General features: G+C 39.1%; 2 long non-coding RNA genes across 2 annotated transcripts; both read right to left on the bottom strand.

The window, feature by feature from the left end:
• Window positions 1-8,690: 8,690 nt before the first annotated feature.
• On the bottom strand, window positions 8,691-10,307 carry LOC115592018 (uncharacterized). Its single transcript, XR_003986051.1, has 3 exons — window positions 10,123-10,307; window positions 9,133-9,273; window positions 8,691-8,761 (listed from the first exon to the last, which is right to left on the bottom strand). It is a non-coding gene; the product is annotated as an uncharacterized LOC115592018 (long non-coding RNA).
• A 2,140-nt stretch (window positions 10,308-12,447) lies between these two features.
• On the bottom strand, window positions 12,448-13,594 carry LOC115591930 (uncharacterized). The gene is made up of 2 exons (XR_003986044.1): window positions 13,140-13,594; window positions 12,448-12,746 (listed from the first exon to the last, which is right to left on the bottom strand). It is a non-coding gene; the product is annotated as an uncharacterized LOC115591930 (long non-coding RNA).
• Between the last annotated feature and the right edge of the window lie 1,566 nt (window positions 13,595-15,160).

Genomic DNA, 15,160 nt, shown 5'->3' with positions numbered 1-15,160 from the left:
TTCGCGTGAGCTAGAATGGGCCAGAAACTTGAAACTTGGCCCAATGATTGGAAATGATGTGCATCAACTTTTATTAAAATATTAGCCCAGTCAGCCAGATGATGTGAAATTTCAAATTTGGTATACAGCCTCGGGGGATAAAAAGACACATTTCTACTATAAATGAGCCAGATTGGTCCAAAAACATGGCCGCCACGGACCAACCACTCAACCTATAGGGGGCGCTATAAATGCCCTGAGCATGTAGCTGAAAACCCAATTTGGATAAATCTGGGCTTATCATGGCTATGTGTTGCACAGATCTTTGAGGAACACGGCGGTCGATGTCATCGACTGCGGGGGATGAGGGTCAGGTTGGCCTGTTTGGGGCGAAAGAGGTTAGAACCCGCGGATTGCCGCTTGCGGCTATATTTACTATTAGGGTTCTAACCCCGAAGGGGCTAAAATTGTGCCGGTTTATTATTATTATTATTGACGTAATTTCACCAAATTTGGTATGCATGCTCTAGGGGCGAGTACTAACTAATGTCTTGAGTGCTATGTTGATATGTGAAAGTAGGCGTGGTAGGCGTTCGTCATTAACCATCATTGTTTGCGTTTTATTAATTTATGGCGAGCTGGAAGGACCCAGAGACACGAAACTTGGTACGTTGAGTATAAATGACGTCCAAAAATTGATCCCAATCCATCATATGGGGGCGCTATAACCTAGGGTGTAAACTTCGAAAGGCTTTTCCCGCAAAGCCATTAGAGCTATTGACTTGAAATTTTTCATACATGTCTTCCTGATAGTCCTCTACAAAAAAGCCTCTTGCACCACAAAAGTCGCTATTACAGATTTTTTGCTAATTTGCATGACGTTAAAAACAGTAAAATTAATATAGAACTTTTGAAAGATTGACTCTATAGACAATAAATTAGGTATACGGCATTGGGGGATGACAAGACACATTTGTACTATAAATGAGCCAGATTGGTCAAAAAACATGGTCGCCACGGACCAATGTATTTTCGCAATGGGCAGGGTTTAGAAATGATTGGTCATAACTCCCACACCCTTTGCCCTATCATCACAAAACTTGGTGGGTAGGTTCACAACAGGACTGGTAATCTGCCTACCAGAGCATGTTGAGCTCAACCTATAGGGGGCGCTATACATGCCATTAGCATGTAGCTGAAAACACAATTTGGAGAAATCTGGGGCTTATCATGGCTATGTGTTGCACAGATCTTTCAGGACCACGGCGATGTCATCGACTGTGTGGGATGAGGGTCAGGGTGGCCGGTTTGGGGCGAAAGAGGTTAGAATCTGCGGATTGCCGCTTGCGGCTATATTTATTATTTGTTGTCTGCCGCTTGAGCTCGAATTCCCGTGAGCTGAAATGGGCCAGAAACTTGAATCTCGGCCCTATAAATGCTATAAATGAGCAAGATTGGTCGAAAAACATGGCTGCCACGGACCAATGTATTTTCGCAATGGGTGGGACTTAGAAATAATTGGCCATAACTCCCACACCCTTTGCTCTATCAACACAAAACTTGGTGGGTAGGTTCAAAACAGGACTGGGAATCTGCCTACTAAATCTATCTATAAATACGAGTAACCTCTGTCTGTCTGTGTGTGTGTGTGTGTGTGTGTGTGTGTGTGTGTATGTGTGTGTTCCTCAAATATCTCTGCGGATCAGGATCAGACTGACCTGAGAGTTTCAACATGGCTGCTGCGTGGTTCAATGGTGTGATATTTCGCATTTGTTTGGACTGCAATGATACCGTTAATAAATTATTTCATAAATGCTTTACAAATTCCACGAGCATTGTCCACCGGAGCCACTACAGTCACGTGCGCACCAGAGCCAATCACTGCACACCGTGGCCACGCACGCACCAGAGCTGCAGAGCCCACCGCGACCCCCCACCTTAAGAAACAAGCAGATTTATACCTGCAGCGGCGCGAGCTGGACCGGGATTTTGCCGGCGGTTCGGTCCCGTTCTGTTCTGTTCTGTGCATCTAAACTGACTGTTGTGGATTAATGAGATTAAACGACTCCGGGTCTGAGGAGATCCGGAGACGCGCGGACAACAAAGTGGAATCGGAATCTGTGGATGTTCGTGTGTAGCTAGCAGCTAGCTAGCAGCTAGCCGCTAGCTACACGGCCCACCTCCCGAGGCGACGGACCGGAAGCATCGGCACGTCCAAAACCGGACCTAGGGTAAATAATGTCCGCCACGCTTTTTCGCGAACATCGCTGTCACGTTTGTTTTGTTTCTGGTGCAGGAAGAAACGGTAAAAACAGGCTTTTGTCACGAAAGTGTCCAAGCAGCAAGTTTGGTTGTTGAGGAACAGGAAGTTGTGGGAGGGACCTAGGCGGATGATTGACATGCAACGACGGTCGGTGTGTGTGAGAGTTGAGAGATTTGTGACATTTAGCGTGTTTGGAGTGTGTAGTTAGTGTGTTATGTAGTGTTTGGTGTAGTGTGTTTAGTGAGTAGTGGAGTCGTTTTTTTGTTTAATGAGGAGAAGCTGAATGTGGAGCAGGCAGTGCAGCTCTTCATTCAGCTGGAAGGAGCACAGGCAGACCTGAGCATTGCCTGCATTTAAATGTAAATAGTTACATGTAACTTTGTAAATTTTTTAAATGTATGCACACATTTAGATAAACAACAATTTATATTTGCATTATAAGTAAAAAAAAAAAAAAAAAAAAAGGATTGTTAAACATATTTGTGGTTAATAAAATCTAACTTTTTCTACTCAGATTTCATGTTTTTTTGTGATTTTAGGTCCATTGTGTTAATACAGTATGTCAAAATAAAAAAAATAACTGTACAGTCACACATGTGAGGTTGTGCTGAAAATAATGACACCAAGTAAATAGCTTTTAAGATGAAATATAATGGCAAAATCAAAAATAGTCAAAAACAGCCAATTATACCCAGGAATATCAGATTTCACAACAAACCTAAATATCCCTGACACCCCACCTTCAAACACAGCCTCATTTGGCCATCCATGAAAAAGCTCCTTAACCTCCCACTTTTTTTTATAGGAATACACTTTTCTTACGGGCACTGCACTAGTGTTACTAAATAGCATGTAGCTGAAAACCCAATTTGGAGAAATCTGGGGCTTATCATGGCTATGTGTCGCACAGATCTTTGAGGAACACGGCAGCCGAGGGATGAGGGTCAGGGTGGCCGGTTTGGGGCGAAAGAGGTTAGAACCCGCGGATTGCCGCTTGCGGCTATATTTATTATTTGTTGTCTGCCGCTTGAGCTCAAATTCCCGTGAGCTGAAATGGGCCAGAAACTTGAAACTTGGCCCTATAAATGCTATAAATGAGCCAGATTGGTCGAAAGACATGGCTGCCACGGACCAATGTATTTTCGCAATGGGCGGGGCTTAGAAATAATTGGCCATAACTCCCACACCCTTTGCTCTATCAACACAAAACTTGGTGGGTAGGTTCACAATAGGACTGGAAATCTGCCTACCAAAGCATGTTGAGCTCAACCTATAGGGGGCGCTATAAATACCACACATGCTTATCTCAAAGACCATCGGACAGAATTTCACCAAATTTGGTATGCATGCTCTAGGGGCGAGTATTAACTAATATCTTGAGTGCCATGTTGATAGGTGAAAGTGGGCGTGGCCTATTCGTCATTAACCATCATTGTTTGCATTTTATTAATTTATAGCGAGCTGGAAGGACCCAGAGACATTAAACTTGGTACGTTGAGTATGAATGACGTCCACATGCTGCTCAAAAAATTTGATCCCAATCCGTCAGATGGGGGCGCTATAACATAGGGTGTGAACTTCGGAAGGCTCTCCCCGCCAAGCCATAAGTGCTATTGACTTGAAATTTTTCATACATGTCCTCCTGATAGTACTCTACAAAAAGCCTCATGCACCACGAAAGCCGCTATTACAGATTTTTTGCGAATTTGCATAATGTTAAAAACAGTAAAATGAATAGAACTTTTGAAAGATTGACTCTATCAACACCAAATATAATATAGAGCTTCGGGGGATGAAAACACACATTTCTACTATAAATGAGCCAGATTGGTCAAAACTATGGCTGCCAGGGACCCATGTATTTTTGCAATGGGTGGGGTTTAGAAATGATTGGCCATAACTCCCACACCGTTTGCCCTATCATCACAAAACTTGGTGGGTAGGTTCACAGCAGGACTGGTAATCTGCCTACCAAAGCATGTTGAGGTCAACCTATAGGGCATGCGTTGTCTTCTCACTGCCGCAGCAACAGCTCTCTCTCCCTCTCGCTCTCTCTCAAAAGTTGAGATAACTTGTTCTAGATATAAAAGTGAGACAATGCCTCCTAAGTCAGACCTTAAGTGGGATCAATTGAATGAATGCCTGATGGAATTGATGAAGGATCAGAAACAACATCGGATTGTGACCGATGAACTTGGGAAAGATCTGATGGCGGAGTTGAGAGAGATGAAGAAACAGATAGAACCTCTCAACAAGGCAATGGCTGAAATTAAACAACTCCGGCAGGAGAATGAGAAAAAAGACCAGCTGATAAAGGAGCTGGGAAACAAAGTGGAGGAGCTGGATCAACAGGGAAAGCTCAATGATGTGATTGTGACTGGCCTCATAATCAAGCCTCCAACCTACGCAGCGGCGGCTGTAGCTGGGAATTCAGCCCATGAGCCTGGTGAATCTGAGATGAAATCTGTGGAGAAGCAGGTGTCTAAGTTCCTGAATGGCAAGGACATCGAGGTGAATTTTGGCAACGTGGAAGTATGTTCCTCTTACCTCGAAGGAAAGAGTCAGCAACTCGAGCTGTCATCCTGAAATTCATCAACAGAAAAAACAAGACTGCACTGCTGAAGCAGGGCAAGAAGCTCAAAGGCTCGAATGTCTACATCAATGAGAATCTCACCAGAAAGAATGCAGACATCCCCAGAACAGCTCGCCAACTGAAAAAGGATGGTAAGATACAACACACCTGGACGGCTAACTGCAGAATCTACATCAAAACAAATGGAGCATCAGCTGAAGAAGTCAAAATAATCCAGATCAGGAGCAAGGATGAGTTGGAGAAATACAATAACTAAGGTATGGCTCACGAACACTCCATAACTACAGCACAGCAAAGTTCAACGGTTCTTACACGGACTGAAAGTATGATGGGAATATCTGAAAGGATTGCTGAGCTAGGAAGTGTGGAGTTCATTACAAATCAACATGTGAATCATACCTTATCTGACCCGAATGAAGGAATTGACCCGGATAATCACTTCTGTTTCAACATGACTGGGAATTGCAAGTATTATACTGAAGTTCAATACAGAGACAGCGCTGAGATGGACGGGAAACTGTCTCTAATTCACTTTAACAGCAGGAGTCTATATACCAACTTCGGCCACATCAAGGAATACCTAAATCACTTCAAAACCCCTTTCACCATCATTGCAGTGTCGGAAACATGGATTAATGAAGACAAAGGCACAGATTTTTTCCTGGATGGATATAAACTTGTATGTGTTAACAGGAGAAACAAAGGCGGAGGAGGAGTGGCACTATTCATTGACAATAATATCAAGTATGAGACAGTACAAAACATGTCTAAAGCTGTGGATCACTTATTGGAATGTGTGACAATTGAAATCTGTGTAACTAAAGGTAAAAATATAGTTGTAAGCTGTGTCTACAGAGCACCAGACTCAAAAATAGAGGACTTTAATGAATGTGTGGGAGAAATATTCTCCGAAACAAGTCAAAAGAGAGTTTTTATCTGTGATGATATAAATATTGACTTGCTCAATCCGAAACAATACACGGTAATTGACGAGTTCATTAATTTGATGTATACAATGGGCTTACAACCTCTCATCACACGCCCAAGCAGGATCACGACACACAGCGCTACTCTAATTGATAATATTTTTACTAACGTTAATGACATAGTAAGTGGACTCCTGATAATTGATATAAGTGACCACTTACCAATCTTTGCTATCTATGACTATAAATACACTGCGAGACAGACACCTAACAAAAACACATACATAAGGGTCAGAACTGAAGAAGGAATGAATATACTGAAAAATGAACTACTGAGGCAAAACTGGAATAATGTTTATAATGAAACAGATGTGAATGATGCATATGATTCCTTTTTGCAAAAATTTAAAACACTGTATGACAGACACTGTCCTGTGAAAAAGAAACACCCTAATCAGAATAAGGAGCAGAAACCATGGCTCACAAAAACATTGATAAACGCCTGCAGGAAGAAAAACACTCTGTATAGACAGTTCCTAAAATCAAGGACGGCCCAGTCTGAAGTGAGATATAAAAGGTATAAAAACAAGCTAAACAGCATCCTAAAGGAATGCAAGAAAGAATATTACAGCAATCTACTAGCAGAAAATATGAAGTATACTAAAAAATTATGGGATATTCTAAACAATGTGACTAATAAAAAAAGCACAAAGCCTAACTATCCTCCCTACTTCAAGTATAACAACATGCAGGAAGAAAATCCGGAAGTCATAACAAATAGATTCAATCAATTCTTTGTAAACATCGGGCCAGAGCTAGCCAAGGACATTCCTGACTCACCCCTACACTGGGACCACTTTGATAAGGATGGAGACAGAACTCCCAGCTCAATGTTTCTCACACCAGTGAAGGACACAGAGATTAGACATCTGGTCAACGAATGCGTAACAAAAACTTCCACTGATGTTGATGACTTCGACATGAGGCTAATTAAGAAAGTATTAGACGGAATTATTTCACCTCTAACATACATTTTTAATCTGTCATTTCAAACTGGGATATTTCCCACTAAAATGAAAGTTGCCAAAGTTGTGCCACTGTTTAAGAATGGTGACACACACGAGTTTACTAATTACAGACCAATCTCAATACTGCCACAACTGTCGAAAATCCTAGAGAAGCTATTCAACAATAGGCTAGATAACTTCATCAACAAACACAAATTGCTATATAACAGCCAATATGGATTCAGAAGGAACCACTCGACTGCCTTTGCTCTAACTGAGTCTGTGGAAATCATTACTGACGCTATTGACCAAAAACAACATTCAATAGGAATTTTCATAGACCTGAAAAAAGCATTTGACACCGTTAATCATGATATTTTAATAGCTAAACTGGAGAGATATGGCATTAGAGGTGTAGCACTATAGGGGGCGCTATAAATGCCATTAGCTTGTAGCTGAAAACACAATTTGGAGAAATCTGGGGCTTATCATGGCTATGTGTTGCACAGATCTTTGAGGAACACAGCAGCCGATGTCATCGACTGCAGGGGATGAGGGTCAGGGTGGCCGGTTTGGGGCGAAAGAGGTTAGAACCCGCGGAATGCTGTTTGCAGCTATATTTATTATTTGTTGTCTGCTGCTTGAGCTCAAATTCTCGTGAGCTGGAATGGGCCAGAAACTTGAAACTTTGCCCATTGATTGGAAATGATGTGCATCAACTTTTATTAAAATATGAGTGCAGTCAGCCAGATGGTGGCGCTTTTACTAAGGCTTGAAAATGTGTTTTTGGGAAGGCCACGCCCCTCACACCGTAAGTCTGACTGACTTGAAGTCCAGGTCCATGTGCTCTACAAAAAAGCCAATTGGACCATGAAGCTCTGCCTACTTAGCTTTTTTGCTAATTAGCATAATGTGAAAAACAGTCAAATGAATAGAACTTTTGAAAGATTGACTCTATCAATACCAAATTTGGTATACGGCTTCGAGGGATGAAATGACTCATTTCTACTATAAGTGAGCCAGATTAGTCAAAAACATGGCCGCCAGGGACCCATGTATTTTTGCAATGGGTGGGGCTTAGAAGTGATTGGCCATAACTCCCACTCCCTTTGTCCTATCATCACAAAACTTGGGTAGGTTCATGACTGTACTTGGAATCTGCCTACCAAAGCATGTTAAGCTCAATCCATAGGGGACACTATAAATGCCATTAGAATGTAGCTGAAAACCCAATTTGGAGAAATCTGGGTCAAGGTGGCCGGTTTGGGGCGAAGGGGGTTAGAACCTGCGGATTGCCGTTTGCGGCTATATTTTTTCTTGGTCTGATAGTTTGGGAAGTCTGGGGTTGTACATGTGATTTTAGTGTATATCTGGGTTCCGATGTCTGTGTATGCGCTACAGTGCAGTAGGAAGTGCTGTTCTGTCTCCACCTGTCTGTGTGGACAGAGCCGACACAGCCGGTCCTCTCTAGGCAGCCAGGTCTGTCTGTGTCTGCCACTCTTTAAGGCCCGGCTGTGGTCGCTAAGTCTGTACATAGTCAATGTTTTCCTCAGTCTCGGGTCAGTTATAGAGCTCAGATAATCTGCCATGGATTATTGTCTGTTTGGGGCCAAATAGCATCGGAGTTTGCTTTGGGTTTTGGTTGTGGATGTCAAATAGTTGATGTAATTGTCTTTTTCTTTTGCTATAATTTGGTGGAGTTGGATGATGTGAGGGCGGTCTTGGTGCCCGGTGCTTTTGGCAGTGGCGGGTCCAGGGAATTTTCTGGTTGGAGGCACAGGGGATAACAACTATTAATCTGCGGTGCTGCCAAAAAGTAACAAAACACAGGGCAATGAAAAATGTCTGCATGCAAAACAAAAAGCACTGTCTTGGCACTGAGAGTATTCAGCCCAGGTATAGGCTTTTTACCAGAAAGTGCTGAAGGCTCTGGTATGAGGGAAGGTATTCAAGATAGGTTGTGCAGGGCCTGCAGCTCTGGTTTGAGAAATGTCTGGAAATATAAAAAATAAATCCAAAATGAGTCTGTGGAAATGAATACTCATGATTAACACTGACATTTAAAGACAAAAATATGCTTTTGTTCTTGTTCCCACAGCCAATGTTGGAAAATGTATGCATACATGTAGATTCTGGAATTTTTTAATGAGGAAGATTTTTAAAGATGTTTAACATTTTATGCAACTTTTTAAAAGATGAGTTGGATCATTGAGCAATAACAACTACAAAGTCACATTTAGATTGTCAAGCTTTACCCTTTTGATTATATTAAGGGAAAACTACATTTCAGCAGGCAAGTATTACAATAGAGTAATTCACATATTGCTGGTGATAGGTTAATAGCATTTTAAATAAATATTCTACCTCTTCCTTGGAGACCTTTCAGTGTGGCAAAAGTAGGATTAACTGGGAGGTTCCTGTTGGTGTTGGAGCTGCTTGAGCTGCTGTAGCTATCATCTGACTCAGTATCATCATCACCAGGGTCAGTCCTCTCCTTTTGTGCATCTGAAAGTATTGATTGACACAGTTAACACTTCAATAATTCTATTTTTAATTGAACATACATGATTTAATTTTGTGTACATGATTTTTTTTTATAATATAAAGCATGAATTGCAAATATTTAACAAATACACCATTTTTAGTTCATAGTGCCAGTTTAGTACTGTGATTAAAAGGAGGTATTTAAATTTCTTCATTCACTGAAAAACTGTAAAATCGTGCAGAACACCACATTTTAATGCATTTCCCTAATAATACCTGCATTTTCACCTGGAGGTACATGAGGGCCGGTCTGGCCCTGGAAATGTTGGCCTGTGTTAGCTGCCTGGCTGCATTCAGCTTGACTACTCTCACACTCCTGCTGGTCATCTGCTCTCTTCCTGCATATTTTCTTCTTTGTGAAGTAATTGGATATGTCCCTGCCTCCGTTTCATTGTAGTCTACATTCAAAACGTGTCCACAAACACAATGAAAAGCTACATATTATTTATATTGTATCCACATCACAATGGCAACAATGATATACTACTCTGTTGTTGACTGGTAATTCATGTCACAAAACGCAAAACATACAATGGATGCTGATTGCTAACGTTACTGAAACAGTGGAGAGATGTTAACGTTTATCCAGATGGAGAGCAAACTAAAGTAAAACACATAAGAATAGTTTTCCATGCAAACTGAACCACCTTACACCCAAATGGAACAGACGTTGCTAAAACGTTGTTGCGACAGTCTGAAAGAACCTGTAGAGTTCTGTTCTTACCTTCACTCATTGCACCTAGGTGCACAGAGAAGCGGCTTTATAGGCTCAACACACTCCCAACACCATATTACGTACGAAATACTTACGGTAGATACACGTGACGTTTTTATACCGCTGTTTTTCATATCCCTATGCACAACAGGAATTTATTTATTCATTTAAAAAACACACAAAAAGGGCACTTTATAATATGAGGCTAAAAAGGCAGGGGCTCAAGCACCCCTTGGGTACATGGAGTAGACGCCGCATCGACCGCTACTGCCTATTGGCGCTGACGAGCCGTGGGGCCGCCATCTTGGACCGGTCACCCGCTCCACTCCGTGTATCTGTTTGGCAGTTCAATGCGCACTTAATCAATCGTAACTCTGTATTTTAAACTTATTTTCACGCGGGGTTTTCTTTGCTGCAAACGTCATACATGTAGCTATGATACAGATAACACGGTTCGGCGAATTTTAATATTCATAGTGGAATTAACAGTAATAGAATATTCAGATATATGATATATGTGATACATAGGTAATTTGCAAACACTATAAATATAAACAAAATAGAAATCATAGAGTAATCTATATCTATCTATCTATCTATCTATCTATCTACCTATCTATCTATCTAGATAGATAGATATCTCTCTCTCTCTCTCTCTGTCCTGATATGAATTATATTAGTACTCTGATTTATATATTCTTTCATTTTCTCTGATTTTATTTTATATATATATATATATATATATATATATATATATATATATATACATATAGATATATATATATATATATATATATATATATACATACATATATATATATATATACATACATATATATATATATATATATACATACATATATATATATATATACACATACATATATATATATATATATATATATATATATACATACATATATATATATATATATACACATACATATATATATACATACAATATATATATACATATATACTACATTATATACATACATATATATATACATACATATATATACATACATATATATATATATACATACATATATATATATATATACATACATATATATATATATACATACATATATATATACATATATATATATATATATATATAAATATATATATATATATATAAATCTTATAATATTTCATTTTCTCTGATTTTATTTTATATATATATATATATATATATATATATATATATATATATATATATATATATATATATATATATACATACATATATATTATATATATACATACATATATATATATATATATACACATACATATATTATATATATATATAATATATACATATATATATATATATATACACATACATATATATATATATATATACACATACATATTATATATATACTTACATATATATATATATACATATATATACATACTATATATATATACTACATATTATATATATTATACATACAATATAATATATATACATACATATATATATAATAATAAATACATATATATAATACATATATATACTCTATATAATATATATATATATATATATATATATATATATATATATATAAATATATATATATATATATATAAATCTTATAATATCAAAGAAAATAAAAAAATATATAAATCAGAGTACCAATATAATTCATATCAGGACAGAGAGAGAGATAGAAATGAAAAAATGTATAAATCAGAGTACCAATATAATTCATATCAGGACAGAGAGATTGATGGCCCAAATCATTTTTCTGGAAGGACTGTGTTGGCCCAGCTCTTGAGCCATAAACAAAACAAGAGAGACACAAGGTGTAAACTGCAAAAATGAAACAATTTATTAACCAAATAACCAAACAATACTTATTTTTGTATTTATTTAGAAATGTTAAATATTATTTAGAAAAGAAAAGAAAAAGCCCCCACAATACTATCAGTGCAGACAGTCAGTGCAGACAGTTACCATGATACAAAAGACAGGAGGGAATATGGCACCATCACGCAAAATAGGACATATACAAAGCAGAAGAGTAATACAAAACAATGACAATTGTATACAGATTGTGCAGACTTTATTGTTGTATCAGTGGTAAGAGACCAAGTGGTTAAGCAGTATGTTATATGTGAGAAAACCATAGCATGAAAATACATTTTAGCAGCTTCAGGTATGAGATATTTGCGAATAAATACAAAATTATTTAGGTGAAATGTTGTTTTTGCAACAACTTGTTTAACTTGTTTTTTGAAGCTGAGAGTTGAGTTTATGATGACACCAAGATATTTAAAACTGGAAACCACTTGTAACTTCTCCCCTGATACAAAAATTGAATCTTAAATTCTGGACCAAACATAAACAGGCCGAGGCCAACTAAACAAACACATGGTGCTCTTAAACAGAAAAGCTCAAAAAGATGAAAAATCAGGGCATCCCAAAATGCAGCCAGGTCTTAAATACTCTGGGGAGGACTGATCAGGTGCTCCCAGGGGTATTGATTATAACTCCGCTTACCAGGAACCTGCAGAATAACAGACAAACATAGGAAAACACACACACCCACAGCAGGAGGGCCGTCACAACTGTCTGGAGCTTTGCTCGGCACGAGCCTACCGGCAATGATGACGGCTACTGGCAGCGGCAGTGCCGTCGCTACCAGCAACGGGACCGCCGGAACGGTACCGGTACCAGTAATGACGGCGGCGGCGGCGTCGGTACCTGCAACAAATTGTAGACACAAGTAGCAGACCACGTATCCTACATAGCGTTGCTTTGTGGGGTGTGTATGAGACAGAAAAGGTATCTTACTTTTGTTAGGGTGAATGACTTGTGAATAATACAGTCTGTGCCACTTGTGTAAAATTCGCTGGTCAATGTAATATCAGTAATATTTGTCTTATTTCTACAATAGCATTCTTGTGTCAGTTGTAGTCTAAGTCAGTGCTAAGGAATATGACTTACAAAGTCTCAGTTCATAGCCAGGTGAACACCGGCAACAAACATAAGTTAGCCTAGCTAACGTTAGCTGGCTACGATTTCGCTGGTGGACATAAATACAGTACAGTAATATTCGATTCACGAAATACAACCGATAGTAATGTTCAATCCTACTTGTGAAAAGTAATCCCTCGAGCCCTGTTTTCGATCGTCCGCCGATTAGAACAGGAATATGCAGCACAGTGCTCTAGAATCTCGTTGCTTCTGCTGCTCAACTCTCCAATAATACCCAACTGCAGCCACTGCGACCCCCCGAAGCCACTACAAACCACGCCCCCATACAAACCACGCCCCTACAAACTACGCCTACGTGTAGCGGCTCTGGCTTGGCTGCGGCTAGACCCTTCTCCTTCGAAGGGAGACAGCAGGAGATGACAAAATGCCGGAAGGCTGCCGTTTTAACGAGCGTTGCATGGCTTGAAAATGAGAATGATTTGTACAATGGGAGAGTCTGCGCTCTCCAGTCACACGAAATGTAGGTGAAGACTCTGAGTAACTTAGGCCAACGCTGCACGTTAACACTTTGTTTATGCTAACGTTAGCTAAATTAGCGTTTTTTACAGACTAAATTGTGGAAATGTAGGGTCGTCAAAGTTAACGTGTTATATACTACTTTACTATAGACTGTAGAAAAAACGTACGCATTAATACATGCAGGGGCGGATCTAGATAAATATTTATGGGGTGGCGAGAGGGGGCAGGAATTTTTGAGGGGTGGCAACCCAGACAGCAAATGGATCTGAGCCAGATCTGCGCTGGATGTAGTCCAACATCCGGTTCTAATCCTGAAAATGGATCCGCTCCAGATAACTTTTGCCCTTTGGCCCAGATCCGGCACGGATGTACTTTAGAGTTCTGGTACAGATCCGGACCAGATCTGAACTGGATCCGCAAAAGACCAACCGTTTACAGCCGTGGTCCGGATCCAGGACAGATGTGGTCCACATTTGAACAAAAGCTCTTGTAAGATTAAAAAGAAGTCAATTTGCCAATAAAACACATTTAAGTGTGAAATATTATCACACCAATGTGTTTTAATGGCTAATCAAGTTTTGCCTATGACTGATAAAACAATCCCAATGCTTTACTTTCAACAAAGTGCTCTTTATTAAAACTGCACATATTTACATTAACAACCTGATCAACAAGCTTAACAAGGGACCATGGCCTCCACATTGGCACATCTTACAAAATGACAGTCTCTTTAGCAACGGTAAGTGTTATGAGTGCATAATTGTCGGTTCATATTACTTTCTAGTTATGCATTATCATACTAAAACAGGAAGGTTTCATGCTCACTGTATGGCTTGCATTAAAAAGGTCAACTTTATAACATTTTGGACCAAATGTTAAACTTTTTAATGCCAGCCAGACAGTGTGCAGGAAACCTTCCTTTTTTAGTATGTCTATGTCAATCTTTTTTTTTTATTTCACTGTTTTGCTACAAACCGTTGCTTTCTTTACATGTAAAATCATGTTTTGATGTGACAAAAGTGTGTCATTCTAGAAAAATAAAGGTTCAAGGGAATTATTTTGCTTTTGCCACTGACTGTTTTATGGTCCCCACACTTACCACTTAAGCATTCTACTGACATACTGCCCAGCCCAAACATCCCTAGGCATTGTGCACAAAAATATGTAAACAGAATGAATAAGAATTGCTGATAAAGAATTTAAAACATGTAAAACATACAACTTTAAGGCAATCTGAACCCAACAAATGTAATCTGGCCTTAAATAGTTAAATAAAGTTCACTGAATTTTCTGCAACCAGAAAGTGAACAGTCCTTGAATAGAGCACACAAGAAAGGCACATGGCATTTTGTTTTGAACTTGAACAATTTTTCCATCCAAATGTTGTACAAGGGAATACATTTTGATTATAAACATGAGAAAAAGGCAGACACCCTTTAACCTGAAAACAGGGCAAGCTCATCCAGGAGGAACAGTCTCTTAAGGCCCCATTTGTACTAGCATTAAGTATGCATATAGATGGGTGAGGCGTGCATTGCATTCCTTGATAACCAGGGGCCGTATTTATCAAGCTTCTTAGAATTACTCCTAAGAACCCTGCTAAGAGCTGACTTATGAGTAAAAAAATTCTTCGCTGAAAGCTGCACTTAAAAGTTAGTTAT

Source organism: Sparus aurata, chromosome 11 (assembly GCF_900880675.1).
Source record: "Sparus aurata chromosome 11, fSpaAur1.1, whole genome shotgun sequence".
In the NCBI taxonomy this organism is placed as follows: Eukaryota; Metazoa; Chordata; class Actinopteri; order Spariformes; family Sparidae; genus Sparus; species Sparus aurata.
This window is presented reverse-complemented; position numbering and strand designations above follow the sequence as displayed.